Here is a 15,142-nt window from a genome sequence, read left to right on the forward strand (position 1 = left end):
TTTGAAAATTTTAGAGGTTGCCACCTACTAACACTAAGCAGTTGCCATGATTTGAAAATCTTAGGAGTTGCCACCTACTAACACTAGGCAGTTGCCGTGTAGCGCTACAAAGAGATTGGCGTGTAGTTGCCACCTACTAGACAGTTGCTGTGTAGTTGCCACCTACTAACACTAGGCAGTTGCCGTGTAGCGCTACAAAGAGACAGTTACCACCTACTAACACTAAGCAGTTGCCATATATGGTCTGGTCTACTTACAAGCACGCTAGGGCAGTTGCCATGTACACTGCAAAACGCATGGCAACTGGCGGCTTGGGTGTGGAGAGAGGAGACGGGCGTGTGGGCGAGATGGCAAATTCCCACACACCAGCCTTTGTGCGTGAGTGAAAACTGGCATGTGGGCGAATTGCTAAACGCCCACACACCGGCCCCTCCGTGTGGTGAAACGAATGTGTGGGCGACCGGGTGAATGCCCACACATCAGTCCAGTCCTACGTGGCACCACAAATATGCCAAGATTCGTGCACCCACAAACGGACGTGGAACCACGCATGTGGGCAAGACGCCCACACGTTGTTAGGTCACGTAGTAATTTCAAAATTTTCCTACGCACACGCAAGATCATGGTGATGCACAGCAACGAGAGGGGAGAGTGTGATCTACGTACCCATGTAGATCGACAACGGAAGCGTTAGCACAACGTGGTTGATGTAGTCGTACGTCTTCACGGCCCGACCGATCAAGCACCGAAACTACGGCACCTCCGAGTTCCAGCACACGTTCAGCTCGATGACGATCCCCGGACTCTGATCCAGCAAAGTGTCGGGGAAGAGTTCCGTCAGCACGACGGCGTGGTGACGATCTTGATGTACTACCGTTGCAGGGCTTCGCCTAAGCACCGCTACAATATTATCGAGGACTATGGTGGAAGGGGGCACCGCATACGGCTAAGAATATGATCACGTGGATCAACTTGTGTGTCTAGGGGTGCCCCCTGCCTCCATATATAAAGGATCAAGGGGGGGGGTGCGGCCGGCCAGGAGAGGGCGCGCCAGGAGGAGTCCTACTCCCTCCGGGAGTAGGATTCCCCCCTTTCCTAGTTGGAATAGGATTCGCGAGGGGGAAAGAGGAGAGAGAGAAGGAAGGGGGGCGCCGGCCCCCTCTCCTTGTCTTATTCGGACTAGGGGGGGAGGGGGGCGCGGCCCAGCCCTGGCCACCTCTCCTCTCTTCCACAAAAGCCCACTAAGGCCCATATACCTCCCGGGGGGTTCCGGTAACCTCCCGGTACTCCGGTAAAATCCCGATTTCACCCGGAACACTTCCGATATCCAAATATAGGCTTCCAATATATCAATCTTTATGTCTCGACCATTTCGAGACTCCTCGTCATGTCCGTGATCACATCCGGGACTCCGAACAAACTTTGGTACATCAAAATGCATAAACTCATAATATAACTGTCATCGAAACCTTAAGCGTGCGGACCCTACGGGTTCGAGAACAATGTAGACATGATCGAGACACGTCTCCGGTAAATAACCAATAGCGGAACCTGGATGCTCATATTGGCTCCTACATATTCTACGAAGATCTTTTATCGGTCAGACCGCATAACAACATACGTTGTTCCCTTTGTCATCGGTATGTTACTTGCCCGAGATTCGATCGTCGGTATCTCAATACCTAGGTCAATCTCGTTATCGGCAAGTCTCTTTACTCGTTCCTTAATGCATCATCCCGCAACTAACTCATTAGTCACATTTCTTGCAAGGCTTATAGTGATGTGCATTACCGAGAGGGCCCAGAGATACCTCTCCGAAAATCGGAGTGACAAATCCTAATCTCGAAATACGCCAACCCAACATGTACCTTTGGAGACACCTGTAGAGCACCTTTATAATCACCCAGTTATGTTGTGACGTTTGGTAGCACACAAAGTGTTCCTCCGGCAAACGGGAGTTGCATAATCTCATAGTCATAGGAACATGTATAAGTCATGAAGAAAGAAATAGCAACATACTAAACGATCGGGTGCTAAGGTAATGGAATGGGTCATGTCAATCAGATCATTCACCTAATGATGTGATCCCGTCAATCAAATAACAACTCTTTGTCTATGGTTAGGAAACATAACCATCTTTGATTAACGAGCAAGTCAAGTAGAGGCATACTAGTGACACTCTGTTTGTCTATGTATTCACACATGTATTATGTTTCCGGTTAATACAATTCTAGCATGAATAATAAACATTTATCATAATATAAGGAAATAAATAATAACTTTATTATTGCCTCTAGGGAATATTTCCTTCAGTCTCCCACTTGCACTAGAGTCAATAATCTAGATTACATAGTAATGATTCTAACACCCATGGTGCCTTGGTGCTGATCATGTTTTGCTCGTGGAAGAGGCTTAGTCAACGGGTCTGCTACATTCAGATCCGTATGTATCTTGCAAATCTCTATGTCTCCCACCTGGACTAGATCCCGGATGGAATTGAAGCGTCTCTTGATGTGCTTGGTTCTCTTGTGAAATCTGGATTCCTTTGCCAAGGCAATTGCACCAGTATTGTCACCAAAGATTTTCATTGGACCCGATGCACTAGGTATGACACCTAGATCGGATATGAACTCCTTCATCCAGACTCCTTCATTTGCTGCTTCCGAAGCAGCTATGTATTCCGCTTCACACGTAGATCCCACCACGACGCTTTGTTTAGAACTGCACCAACTGACAGCTCCACCGTTTAATGTAAACACGTATCCGGTTTGCGATTTAGAATCGTCCGGATCAGCGTCAAAGCTCGCATTGACGTAACCATTTACGATTAGCTCTTTGTCACCTCCATAAACGAGAAACATATCCTTAGTCCTTTTCAGGTATTTCAGGATGTTCTTGACCGCTGTCCAGTGATCCACTCCTGGATTACTTTGGTACCTCCCTGCTAGACTTATAGCAAGGCACACATCAGGTCTGGTACACAGCATTGCATACATGATAGAGCCTATGGCTGAAGCATAGGGAACATCTTTCATTTTCTCTCTATCTTCTGTAGTGGTCGGGCATTGAGTCTGACTCAACTTCACACCTTGTAACACAGGCAAGAACCCTTTCTTTGCTTGATCCATTTTAAACTTCTTCAAAACTTTGTCAAGGTATGTGCTTTGTGAAAGTCCAATTAAGCGTCTTGATCTATCTCTATAGATCTTAATGCCTAATATGTAAGCAGCTTCACCGAGGTCTTTCATTCAAAAACTCTTATTCAAGTATCCCTTTATGCTATCCAGAAATTCTATATCATTTCCAATTAGTAATATGTCATCCACATATAATATCAGAAATGCTACAGAGCTGCCACTCACTTTCTTGTAAATACAGGCTTCTCCAAAAGTCTGTATAAAACAAAATTCTTTGATCACACTATCAAAGCGTTTATTCCAACTCCGAGAGGCTTGCACCAGTCCATAAATGGATCGCTGGAGCTTGCACACTTTGTTAGCTCCCTTTGGACCGACAAAACCTTCTGGTTGCATCATATACAACTCTTTTCCAGAAATCCATTCAGGAATGCAGTTTTGACATCCATCTGCCAAATTTCATAATCATAAAATGCGGCAATTGCTAACATGATTCGGACAGACTTAAGCATCGCTACGGGTGAGAAGATCTCATCGTAGTAAATCCCTTGAACTTGCCGAAAACCTTTTGCGACAAGTCGAGCTTTGTAGACAGTAATATTACCGTCAGCGTCAGTCTTCTTCTTGAAGATCCATTTATTCTCAATTGCTTGCCAATCATTGGGCAAATCAACCAAAGTCCATACTTTGTTCTCATACATGGATCCCATCTCAGATTTCATGGCTTCAAGCCATTTTGCGGAATCTGGGCTCACCATCGCTTCTTCATAGTTCGTAGGTTCATCATGATCTAGTAGCATGACTTCCAGAACAGGGTTACCGTACCACTCTGGTGCGGATCTCACTTTGGTTGATCTACGAGGTTCAGTAGTATCTTGTTCTGAAGTTTCATGATCATCATCATTAGCTTCCTCACTAATTGGTGTAGGTGTCACAGAAACAAGTTTCTGTGATGTACTACTTTCCAATAAGGGAGTAGGTACAGTTACCTCGTCAAGTTCTACTTTCCTCCCACTCACTTCTTTCGAGAGAAACTCCTTCTCCAGAAAGTTTCCGAATTTAGCAACAAAAGTCTTGCCTTCGGATCTGTGATAGAAGGTGTATCCAATAGTTTCCTTTGGATATCCTATGAAGACACATTTCTCCGATTTGGGTTCAAGCTTATCAGGTTGAAGCTTTTTCACATAAGCATCGCAGCCCCAAACTTTCAGAAACGACAACTTTGGTTTCTTGCCAAACCACAGTTCATAAGGCGTCGTCTCAACGGATTTTGATGGTGCCCTATTTAACGTGAATGTGGCCGTCTCTAGAGCGTATCCCCAAAACGATAGCGGTAAATCAGTAAGAGACATCATAGATCGTACCATATCTAGTAAAGTACGATTACGACGTTCGGACACACCATTACGCTGTGGTGTTCCGGGTGGCGTGAGTTGCGAAACTATTCCACATTGTTTCAAATGTACACCAAACTCGTAACTCAAATATTCTCCTCCATGATCAGATCGTAGGAATTTTATTTTCTTGTTATGATGATTTTCAACTTCACTCTGAAATTCTTTGAACTTTTCAAACATTTCAGACTTGTGTTTCATTAAGTAGATATACCCATATCTGCTTAAGTCATTTGTGAAGGTGAGAAAATAACGATATCCGCCACGAGCCTCAACATTCATCGAACCACATACATCTGTATGTATGATTTCCAACAAATCTGTTGCTCTCTCCATAGTACCGGAGAACGGTGTCTTTGTCATCTTACCCATAAGGCACGGTTCGCAAGTACCAAGTGATTCATAATCAAGTGGTTCCAAAAGCCCATCAGTATGGAGTTTCTTCATGCGCTTTATACCGATATGACCCAAACGGCAGTGCCACAAATAAGTTGCACTATCATTATCAACTCTGCATCTTTTGGCTTTAACACTATGAATATGTGTGTCACTACTATCAATATTTAATAAGAATAGACCACTCCTTAAGGGTGCATGACCATAAAAGATATTACTCATGTAAATAGAACAACCATTATTCTCTGATTTAAATGAATAACCATCTCGCATCAAACAAGATCCAGATATAATGTTCATGCTTAACGCTGGCACCAAATAACAATTATTTAGGTCTAATACTAATCCCGAAGGTAGATGTAGAGGTAGCGTGCCGACTGCGATCACATCGACTTTGGAACCATTTCCCACGCGCATCATCACCTCGTCCTTAGCCAATCTTCGCTTAATCCGTAGTCCCTGTTTCAAGTTGCAAATATTAGCAACAGAACCAGTATCAAATACCCAGGTGCTACTGCGAGCATTAGTAAGGTACACATCAATAACATGTATATCACATATACCTTTGTTCACCTTGCCATCCTTCTTATCCGCCAAATACTTGGGGCAGTTCCGCTTCCAGTGACCAGTCTGCTTGCAGTAGAAGCACTCAGTTTCAGGCTTAGGTCCAGGTTTGGGTTTCTTCTCTTGAGTAGCAACTTGCTTGCTGTTCTTTTTGAAGTTCCCCTTCTTCTTCCCTTTGCCCTTTTTCTTGAAACTAGTGGTCTTGTTGACCATCAACACTTGATGCTCCTTCTTGATTTCTACCTCCGCAGCTTTCAGCACTCGGGAATAGTCTTATTCATCCCTTGCATATTATAGTTCATCACGAAGCTCTTGTAGCTTGGTGGCAGTGATTGGAGAATTCTGTCAATGACGCAATCATCTAGAAGATTAACTCCCAATTGAATCAAGTGATTATTATACCCAGACATTTTGAGTATATGCTCACTGACAGAACTGTTCTCCTCCATCTTGCAGCTATAGAACTTATTGGAGACTTCATATCTCTCAATCCGGGCATTTGCTTGAAATATTAACTTCAACTCCTGGAACATCTCATATGCTCCATGACGTTCAAAACGTCGTTGAAGTCCCGATTCTAAGCCGTAAAGCATGGCACACTGAACTATCGAGTAGTCATCAGCTTTGCTCTGCCAGACGTTCATAGCATCTGGTGTTGCTCCAGCAGCAGGCCTGGCACCCAGCGGTGCTTCCAGGACGTAATTCTTCTGTGCAGCAATGAGGATAATCCTCAAGTTACGGACCCAGTCCGTGTAATTGCTACCATCATCTTTCAACTTTGCTTTCTCAAGGAACGCATTAAAATTCAACGGAACAACATCACGGGCCATCTATCTACAATCAAGCATGAATAAGCAAGATACTATCAGGTACTAAGTTCATGATAAATTTAGGTTCAATTAATCATATTACTTAAAGAACTCCCACTTAGATAGACATCCCTCTAATCCTCTAAGTGATTACGTGATCCAAATCAACTAAACCATGTCCGATCATCACGTGAGATGGAGTAGTTTCATTGGTGAACATCACTATGTTGATCATATCTACTATATGATTCACGCTCGACCTTTCGGTCTCCGTGTTCCGAGGCCATATCTGTATATGCTTGGCTCGTCAAGTATAACCTGAGTATTCCGCGTGTGCAACTGTTTTGCACCCGTTGTATTTGAACGTAGAGCCTATCACACCCGATCATCACGTGGTGTATCAACACGAAGAACTTTCGCAATGGTGCATACTCAGGGAGAACACTTCTTGATAATTAGTGAGAGATCATCTTATAATGCTACCGTCAATCAAAGCAAGATAAGAGATGCACGTCCTCTACTTTGTTGTTGCATGTTTTACGTGGCTGCTACGGGCTTAAGCAAGAACCAATCTTACCTACACATCAAAACCACAACGATAGTTTGTCAAGTTGGTGCTGTTTTAACCTTCGCAAGGACCGGGCGTAGCCACACTCGGTTCAACTAAAGTTGGAGAAACTGTCACCCGCTAGCCACCTTTGTGCAAAGCACGTCGGGAGAACCGGTCTCGCGTAAGCGTACGCGTAATGTCGGTCCGTTCCGCTTCGTCCAACAATACCGCCGAACCAAAGTATGACATGCTGGTAAGCAGTATGACTTATATCGCCCACAACTCACTTGTGTTCTACTCGTGCATATAACATCAACATATAAAACCTAGGGTCGGATGCCACTGTTAGGTAACGTAGTAATTTCAAAATTTTCCTACGCACACGCAAGATCATGGTGATGCATAGCAACAAGAGGGGAGAGTGTGATCTACGTACCCTTGTAGATCGACAACGGAAGCGTTAGCACAACGTGGTTGATGTAGTCGTACGTCTTCACGGCCCGACCGATCAAGCACCGAAACTACGGCACCTCCGAGTTCTAGCACACGTTCAGCTCGATGACGATCCCCGGACTCCGATCCAGCAAAGTGTCGGGGAAGAGTTCCGTCAGCACGACGGCGTGGTGACGATCTTGATGTACTACCGTTGCAGGGCTTCGCCTAAGCACCGCTACAATATTATCGAGGACTATGGTGGAAGGGGGCACCGCATACGGCTAAGAATATGATCACGTGGATCAACTTGTGTGTCTAGGGGTGCCCCCTGCCTCCATATATAAAGGATCAAGGGGGGGGGGGGTGCGGCCGGCCAGGAGAGGGCGCGCCAGGAGGAGTCCTACTCCCTCCGGGAGTAGGATTCCCCCCTTTCCTAGTTGGAATAGGATTCGCGAGGGGGAAAGAGGAGAGAGAGAAGGAAGGGGGGCGCCGGCCCCCTCTCCTTGTCTTATTCGGACTAGGGGGGGAGGGGGGCGCGGCCCAGCCCTGGCCACCTCTCCTCTCTTCCACAAAAGCCCACTAAGGCCCATATACCTCCCGGGGGGTTCCGGTAACCTCCCGGTACTCCGGTAAAATCCCGATTTCACCCGGAACACTTCCGATATCCAAATATAGGCTTCCAATATATCAATCTTTATGTCTCGACCATTTCGAGACTCCTCGTCATGTCCGTGATCACATCCGGGACTCCGAACAAACTTTGGTACATCAAAATGCATAAACTCATAATATAACTGTCATCGAAACCTTAAGCGTGCGGACCCTACGGGTTCGAGAACAATGTAGACATGATCGAGACACGTCTCCGGTAAATAACCAATAGCGGAACCTGGATGCTCATATTGGCTCCTACATATTCTACGAAGATCTTTTATCGGTCAGACCGCATAACAACATACGTTGTTCCCTTTGTCATCGGTATGTTACTTGCCCGAGATTCGATCGTCGGTATCTCAATACCTAGGTCAATCTCGTTATCGGCAAGTCTCTTTACTCGTTCCTTAATGCATCATCCCGCAACTAACTCATTAGTCACATTTCTTGCAAGGCTTATAGTGATGTGCATTACCGAGAGGGCCCAGAGATACCTCTCCGAAAATCGGAGTGACAAATCCTAATCTCGAAATACGCCAACCCAACATGTACCTTTGGAGACACCTGTAGAGCACCTTTATAATCACCCAGTTATGTTGTGACGTTTGGTAGCACACAAAGTGTTCCTCCGGCAAACGGGAGTTGCATAATCTCATAGTCATAGGAACATGTATAAGTCATGAAGAAAGAAATAGCAACATACTAAACGATCGGGTGCTAAGGTAATGGAATGGGTCATGTCAATCAGATCATTCACCTAATGATGTGATCCCGTCAATCAAATAACAACTCTTTGTCTATGGTTAGGAAACATAACCATCTTTGATTAACGAGCAAGTCAAGTAGAGGCATACTAGTGACACTCTGTTTGTCTATGTATTCACACATGTATTATGTTTCCGGTTAATACAATTCTAGCATGAATAATAAACATTTATCATAATATAAGGAAATAAATAATAACTTTATTATTGCCTCTAGGGAATATTTCCTTCAGTCTCCCACTTGCACTAGAGTCAATAATCTAGATTACATAGTAATGATTCTAACACCCATGGTGCCTTGGTGCTGATCATGTTTTGCTCGTGGAAGAGGCTTAGTCAACGGGTCTGCTACATTCAGATCCGTATGTATCTTGCAAATCTCTATGTCTCCCACCTGGACTAGATCCCGGATGGAATTGAAGCGTCTCTTGATGTGCTTGGTTCTCTTGTGAAATCTGGATTCCTTTGCCAAGGCAATTGCACCAGTATTGTCACCAAAGATTTTCATTGGACCCGATGCACTAGGTATGACACCTAGATCGGATATGAACTCCTTCATCCAGACTCCTTCATTTGCTGCTTCCGAAGCAGCTATGTATTCCGCTTCACACGTAGATCCCACCACGACGCTTTGTTTAGAACTGCACCAACTGACAGCTCCACCGTTTAATGTAAACACGTATCCGGTTTGCGATTTAGAATCGTCCGGATCAGCGTCAAAGCTCGCATTGACGTAACCATTTACGATTAGCTCTTTGTCACCTCCATAAACGAGAAACATATCCTTAGTCCTTTTCAGGTATTTCAGGATGTTCTTGACCGCTGTCCAGTGATCCACTCCTGGATTACTTTGGTACCTCCCTGCTAGACTTATAGCAAGGCACACATCAGGTCTGGTACACAGCATTGCATACATGATAGAGCCTATGGCTGAAGCATAGGGAACATCTTTCATTTTCTCTCTATCTTCTGTAGTGGTCGGGCATTGAGTCTGACTCAACTTCACACCTTGTAACACAGGCAAGAACCCTTTCTTTGCTTGATCCATTTTAAACTTCTTCAAAACTTTGTCAAGGTATGTGCTTTGTGAAAGTCCAATTAAGCGTCTTGATCTATCTCTATAGATCTTAATGCCTAATATGTAAGCAGCTTCACCGAGGTCTTTCATTCAAAAACTCTTATTCAAGTATCCCTTTATGCTATCCAGAAATTCTATATCATTTCCAATTAGTAATATGTCATCCACATATAATATCAGAAATTCTACAGAGCTGCCACTCACTTTCTTGTAAATACAGGCTTCTCCAAAAGTCTGTATAAAACAAAATTCTTTGATCACACTATCAAAGCGTTTATTCCAACTCCGAGAGGCTTGCACCAGTCCATAAATGGATCACACGTTGTTAGGTCACGTAGTAATTTCAAAATTTTCCTACGCACACGCAAGATCATGGTGATGCACAGCAACGAGAGGGGAGAGTGTGATCTACGTACCCATGTAGATCGACAACGGAAGCGTTAGCACAACGTGGTTGATGTAGTCGTACGTCTTCACGGCCCGACCGATCAAGCACCGAAACTACGGCACCTCCGAGTTCCAGCACACGTTCAGCTCGATGACGATCCCCGGACTCTGATCCAGCAAAGTGTCGGGGAAGAGTTCCGTCAGCACGACGGCGTGGTGACGATCTTGATGTACTACCGTTGCAGGGCTTCGCCTAAGCACCGCTACAATATTATCGAGGACTATGGTGGAAGGGGGCACCGCACACGGCTAAGAATATGATCACGTGGATCAACTTGTGTGTCTAGGGGTGCCCCCTGCCTCCGTATATAAAGGATCAAGGGGGGGGGGGTGCGGCCGGCCAGGAGAGGGCGCGCCAGGAGGAGTCCTACTCCCTCCGGGAGTAGGATTCCCCCTTTCCTAGTTGGAATAGGATTCGGGAGGGGGAAAGAGGAGAGAGAGAAGGAAGGGGGGCGCCGGCCCCCTCTCCTTGTCCTATTCGGACTAGGGGGAGGGGCGCGCGGCCCAGCCCTGGCCACCTCTCATCTCTTCCACTAAAGCCCACTAAGGCCCATATACCTCCCGGGGGGTTCCGGTAACCTCCCGGTACTCCAATAAAATCCTGATTTCACCCGGAACACTTCCGATATCCAAATATAGGCTTCCAATATATCAATCTTTATATCTCAACCATTTCGAGACTCCTCGTCATGTTCGTGATCACATCCGGGACTCCGAACAAACTTCGGTACATCAATATGCATAAACTCATAATATAATTGTCATCGAAACCTTAAGCGTGCGGACCCTACGGGTTCGAGAACAATGTAGACATGACCGAGACACGTCTCCGGTCAATAACCAATAGCGGAACCTGGATGCTCATATTGGCTCCTACATATTCTACGAAGATCTTTTATCGGTCAGACCGCATAACAACATACGTTGTTCCCTTTGTCATCGGTATGTTACTTGCCCGAGATTCGATCGTCGGTATCTCAATACCTAGTTCAATCTCGTTACTGGCAAGTCTCTTTACTCGTTCCGTAATACATCATCTCACAACTAACTCATTAGTTGCAATGCTTGCGAGGCTTATGTGATGTGCATTACCGAGAGGGCCCAGAGATACCTCTCCGACAATCGGAGTGGCAAATCCTAATCTCGAAATACGCCAACCCAACATGTACCTTTGGAGACACCTGTAGAGCACCTTTATAATCACCCAGTTACGTTGTGACGTTTGGTAGCACACAAAGTGTTCCTCCGGCAAACGGGAGTTGCATAATCTCATAGTCATAGGAACATGTATAAGTCATGAAGAAAGCAATAGCAACATTGAGGGAGTCCTGGATTAGGGGGTGTTCGGGTAGCCGGACTATACCTTCAGCCGGACTCCTGGACTATGAAGATACAAGATTGAAGACTTCGTCCCGTGTCCAGATGGGACTTGGCGTGGAAGGCAAGCTTGGCGTTGCGGATACTCAAGATCTCCTACCAGTGTAACCGACTTTATGTAACCCTAACCCTATCCGGTGTCTATATAAACCGGAGGGTTGTAGTCCGTAGGCAATCAACTCCATACACAACAATCATACCATAGGCTAGCTTCTAGGGTTTAGCCTCCTTGATCTCGTGGTAGATCTACTCTTGTACTACCCATATCATCAATATTAATCAAGCAGGAGTAGGGTATTACCTCCATCGAGAGGGCCCGAACCTGGGTAAAACAAAGTGTCCCCTATCTCCTGTTACCATCCGGCCTAGACGCACAGTTCGGGACCCCCTACCCGAGATCCGCCGGTTTTGACACCGACATTGGTGCTTTCATTGAGAGTTCCTCTGTGTCGTCGCTTTTAGGCCCGATGGCTCCTTCGATCATCAACAACGATGCAGTCCAGGGTGAGACTTTTCTCCCCGGACAGATCTTCGTCTTCGGCGGCTTCGCACCGCGGGCCAATCCGCTTGGCCAACTTGAGCAGATCGAAAGCTACGCCCCTGGCTATCAGGTCAGGTTTGGAAGCCTAAACTACACGGCTGACATCCGCGGGGACTTGATCTTCGACGGATTCGAGCCACAGCCAAGCGCGCCGCACTGTCTCGATGGGCATGATATAGCTCTGCCACCGAACAGCGCCTTGGAGGCCGCACACGCATCGGTTCCGACCATTGATTCGGAGCCTACTGCACCGATCGAGGATCAGCGGTTAGACGCTGCCTCAGGGGCTGCGATCTCAGAGGCGATTGAGCCGAACTCCAGCCCCGCACTCCGCATGGCCCATGACTCCGAGGATCCGGATTCCTCTCCGATCTCCGAGCCCCCCGCGCCCCTGCCGATTGAATCCGATTGGGCGCCGATCATGGAGTTCACCGCCGCGGACATCTTTCAGCACTCGCCCTTCGGCGACATCCTGAATTCTCTAAAGTCTCTCTCTTTATCAGGAGAGCCCTGGCCAGACTATGGTCAGCAAGGTTGGGATACGGACGACGAAAAAATTCAAAGCCCACCCACCACCCACTTCGTAGCCACTATCGATGACTTAACCGACACGCTTGACTTTGATTCCGAAGACATCGACGGCATGGACGACGATGCAGGAGACGAACAAGAACCAGCACCTGTAGGGCACTGGAAGGCCACCTCGTCATATGACATATATATGGTGGATACTCCAAAAGATGGAGATGGCGATGGAACAGTGGGGGATGATGCCCCCAAGAAACAGCAAAAGCGCCGGCGTCAGCGGCGCCGCTCTAAATCCCGCCAAAGCAAAAATGGTGATTCCGGCACGGGAGATAATAGTACCCCGGATAGCGCCGAAGAACACCCACCTCAGCAAAATTCGGCACAGGAAGTTGGAGAAACCAGCCCTCATGAAAGAGTGGCAGACCGAGAGGTCGAGGATGATAACTATACGCCTCCCTCCGAAGACGAGGCTAGCCTCGATGATGACGAATTCGTCATACCATCAGACCCCGCCGAACAAGAGCGTTTTAAACGCAGGCTTTTAGCGACGGCAAGCAGCCTCAAGAAAAAGCAGCAACAGCTTAGAGCTGCCCAAGAATTGCTAGCTGACAGATGGACTGAAGACCTTGCGGCCGAAGAGTACAAACTCGAACGCCCCTCCAAGAGTTACCCGAAGCGCAGGCCGCTACCCCAATCAGAGGAGAAAGCACCTACATCACCAGCGCATGACACGGCAGACCGGCCACCTCGCGGCCACAACAGAGAGGCCTGTCGGCCCTCCACCCAAGCCATGCCCCGACGCCGCTCAACTAAGGCACGGGAAAATGCGCCCGACCTGCGAGACATATTGGAGGATAAGGCAAGACAAACAAGATCAATCTACGGATCGCGCAGGCGCCCTACGGCATGTGACAATGATATTCACTCCGGATACAACAAATCCGGCCGGGCCGAACACAACAGACTTAGCTCTTCCGAGATGCGTCGTGATATAGCCCAATACAGAGGCGCCGCACACCCGCTATGCTTCACGAATGAAGTAAGGGATCATAAAATCCCAGAGGGTTTCAAACCCATAAACATCGAATCATACGATGGCACAACAGACCCGGCGGTATGGATAGAGGATTATCTCCTTCACATCCATATGGCACGCGGCGATGATCTACACGCCATCAAATACCTCCCGCTCAAACTTAAAGGACCAGCCCGGCATTGGCTCAACAGCCTGCCAGCAGACTCAATCGGTTCTTGGGAGGACCTGGAAGCCACATTCCTCGACAACTTCCAGGGCACTTACGTGCGACCGCCGGATGCCGACGACTTAAGCCACATAATTCAGCAGCCAGAAGAATCGGCCAGACAATTCTGGACACGGTTCCTAACAAACAAAAACCAGATAGTCGACTGTCCGGACGCAGAGGCCCTAGCAGCCTTCAAACATAACATCCGCGACGGGTGGCTTGCCCGGCACCTGGGACAGGAAAAGCCGAAATCCATGGCAGCCCTCACGACACTCATGACCCGCTTTTGCGCGGGAGAAGATAGCTGGCTAGCTTGCAGTAACAACTTATCGAAGAACCCTAGTAATTCGGATACCAAGGACAAAAGTGGCAGGACACGTCGGAATAAGCAAAAGCGCCGCGTTAACAGCGACAACAATGAAGACACGGCAGTCAATGCCGGATTCAAAGGCTATAAATCCGGTCAGCGGAGAAAGCCATTCAAAAAGAATACTCAGAGCCCGTCCAGTTTGGACCGAATACTCGATCGCTTGTGCAAGATACATGGCACCCCCGAAAGGCCAGCCAATCACACTAATAGGGATTGTTGGGTGTTCAAGCAGGCAAGCAAGAGGGCCGAAAACAGAGACAAGGGGCTGCACAGCGACGACGAGGAGCCCAAGCCGTCGAACAACAATGGACAGAAGGGCTTTCCCCCACAAGTGCGGACGGTGAACATGATATACGCAACCCACATTCCCAAGCGGGAGCGGAAGCATGCGCTACGGGACATATACGCGATGGAGCCAGTCGCCCCAAAGTTCAACCCATGGTCCTCCTGCCCGATCACCTTTGATCGAAGGGACCATCCCACTAGCATCCGTCATGGCGGCTTCGCCGCATTGGTTCTCGACCCAATCATCGACGGATTTCATCTCACAAGAGTCCTCATGGACGGCGGCAGTAGCTTGAACCTGCTTTATCAGGATACAGTGCGGAAAATGGGCATAGATCCCTCAAGGATTAAACCCACAAGAACGACTTTTAAAGGCATTATACCAGGTGTAGAAGCCAACTGTACAGGCTCAGTAACACTTGACGTGGTCTTCGGATCCGCGGACAATTTCCGAAGCGAAGAGTTAATCTTCGATATAGTCCCGTTTTGCAGTGGCTATCATGCCCTGCTCGGATGAACCGCATTCGCAAAGTTCAATGTGGTGCCGCACTATGCATATCTCAAGCTCA

The sequence above is a fragment of the Triticum urartu genome, chromosome 7A, assembly GCF_056163025.1.
Source record: "Triticum urartu cultivar PI428250 chromosome 7A, HENAU_Tu73, whole genome shotgun sequence".
Classification (NCBI taxonomy): domain Eukaryota; kingdom Viridiplantae; phylum Streptophyta; class Magnoliopsida; order Poales; family Poaceae; genus Triticum; species Triticum urartu.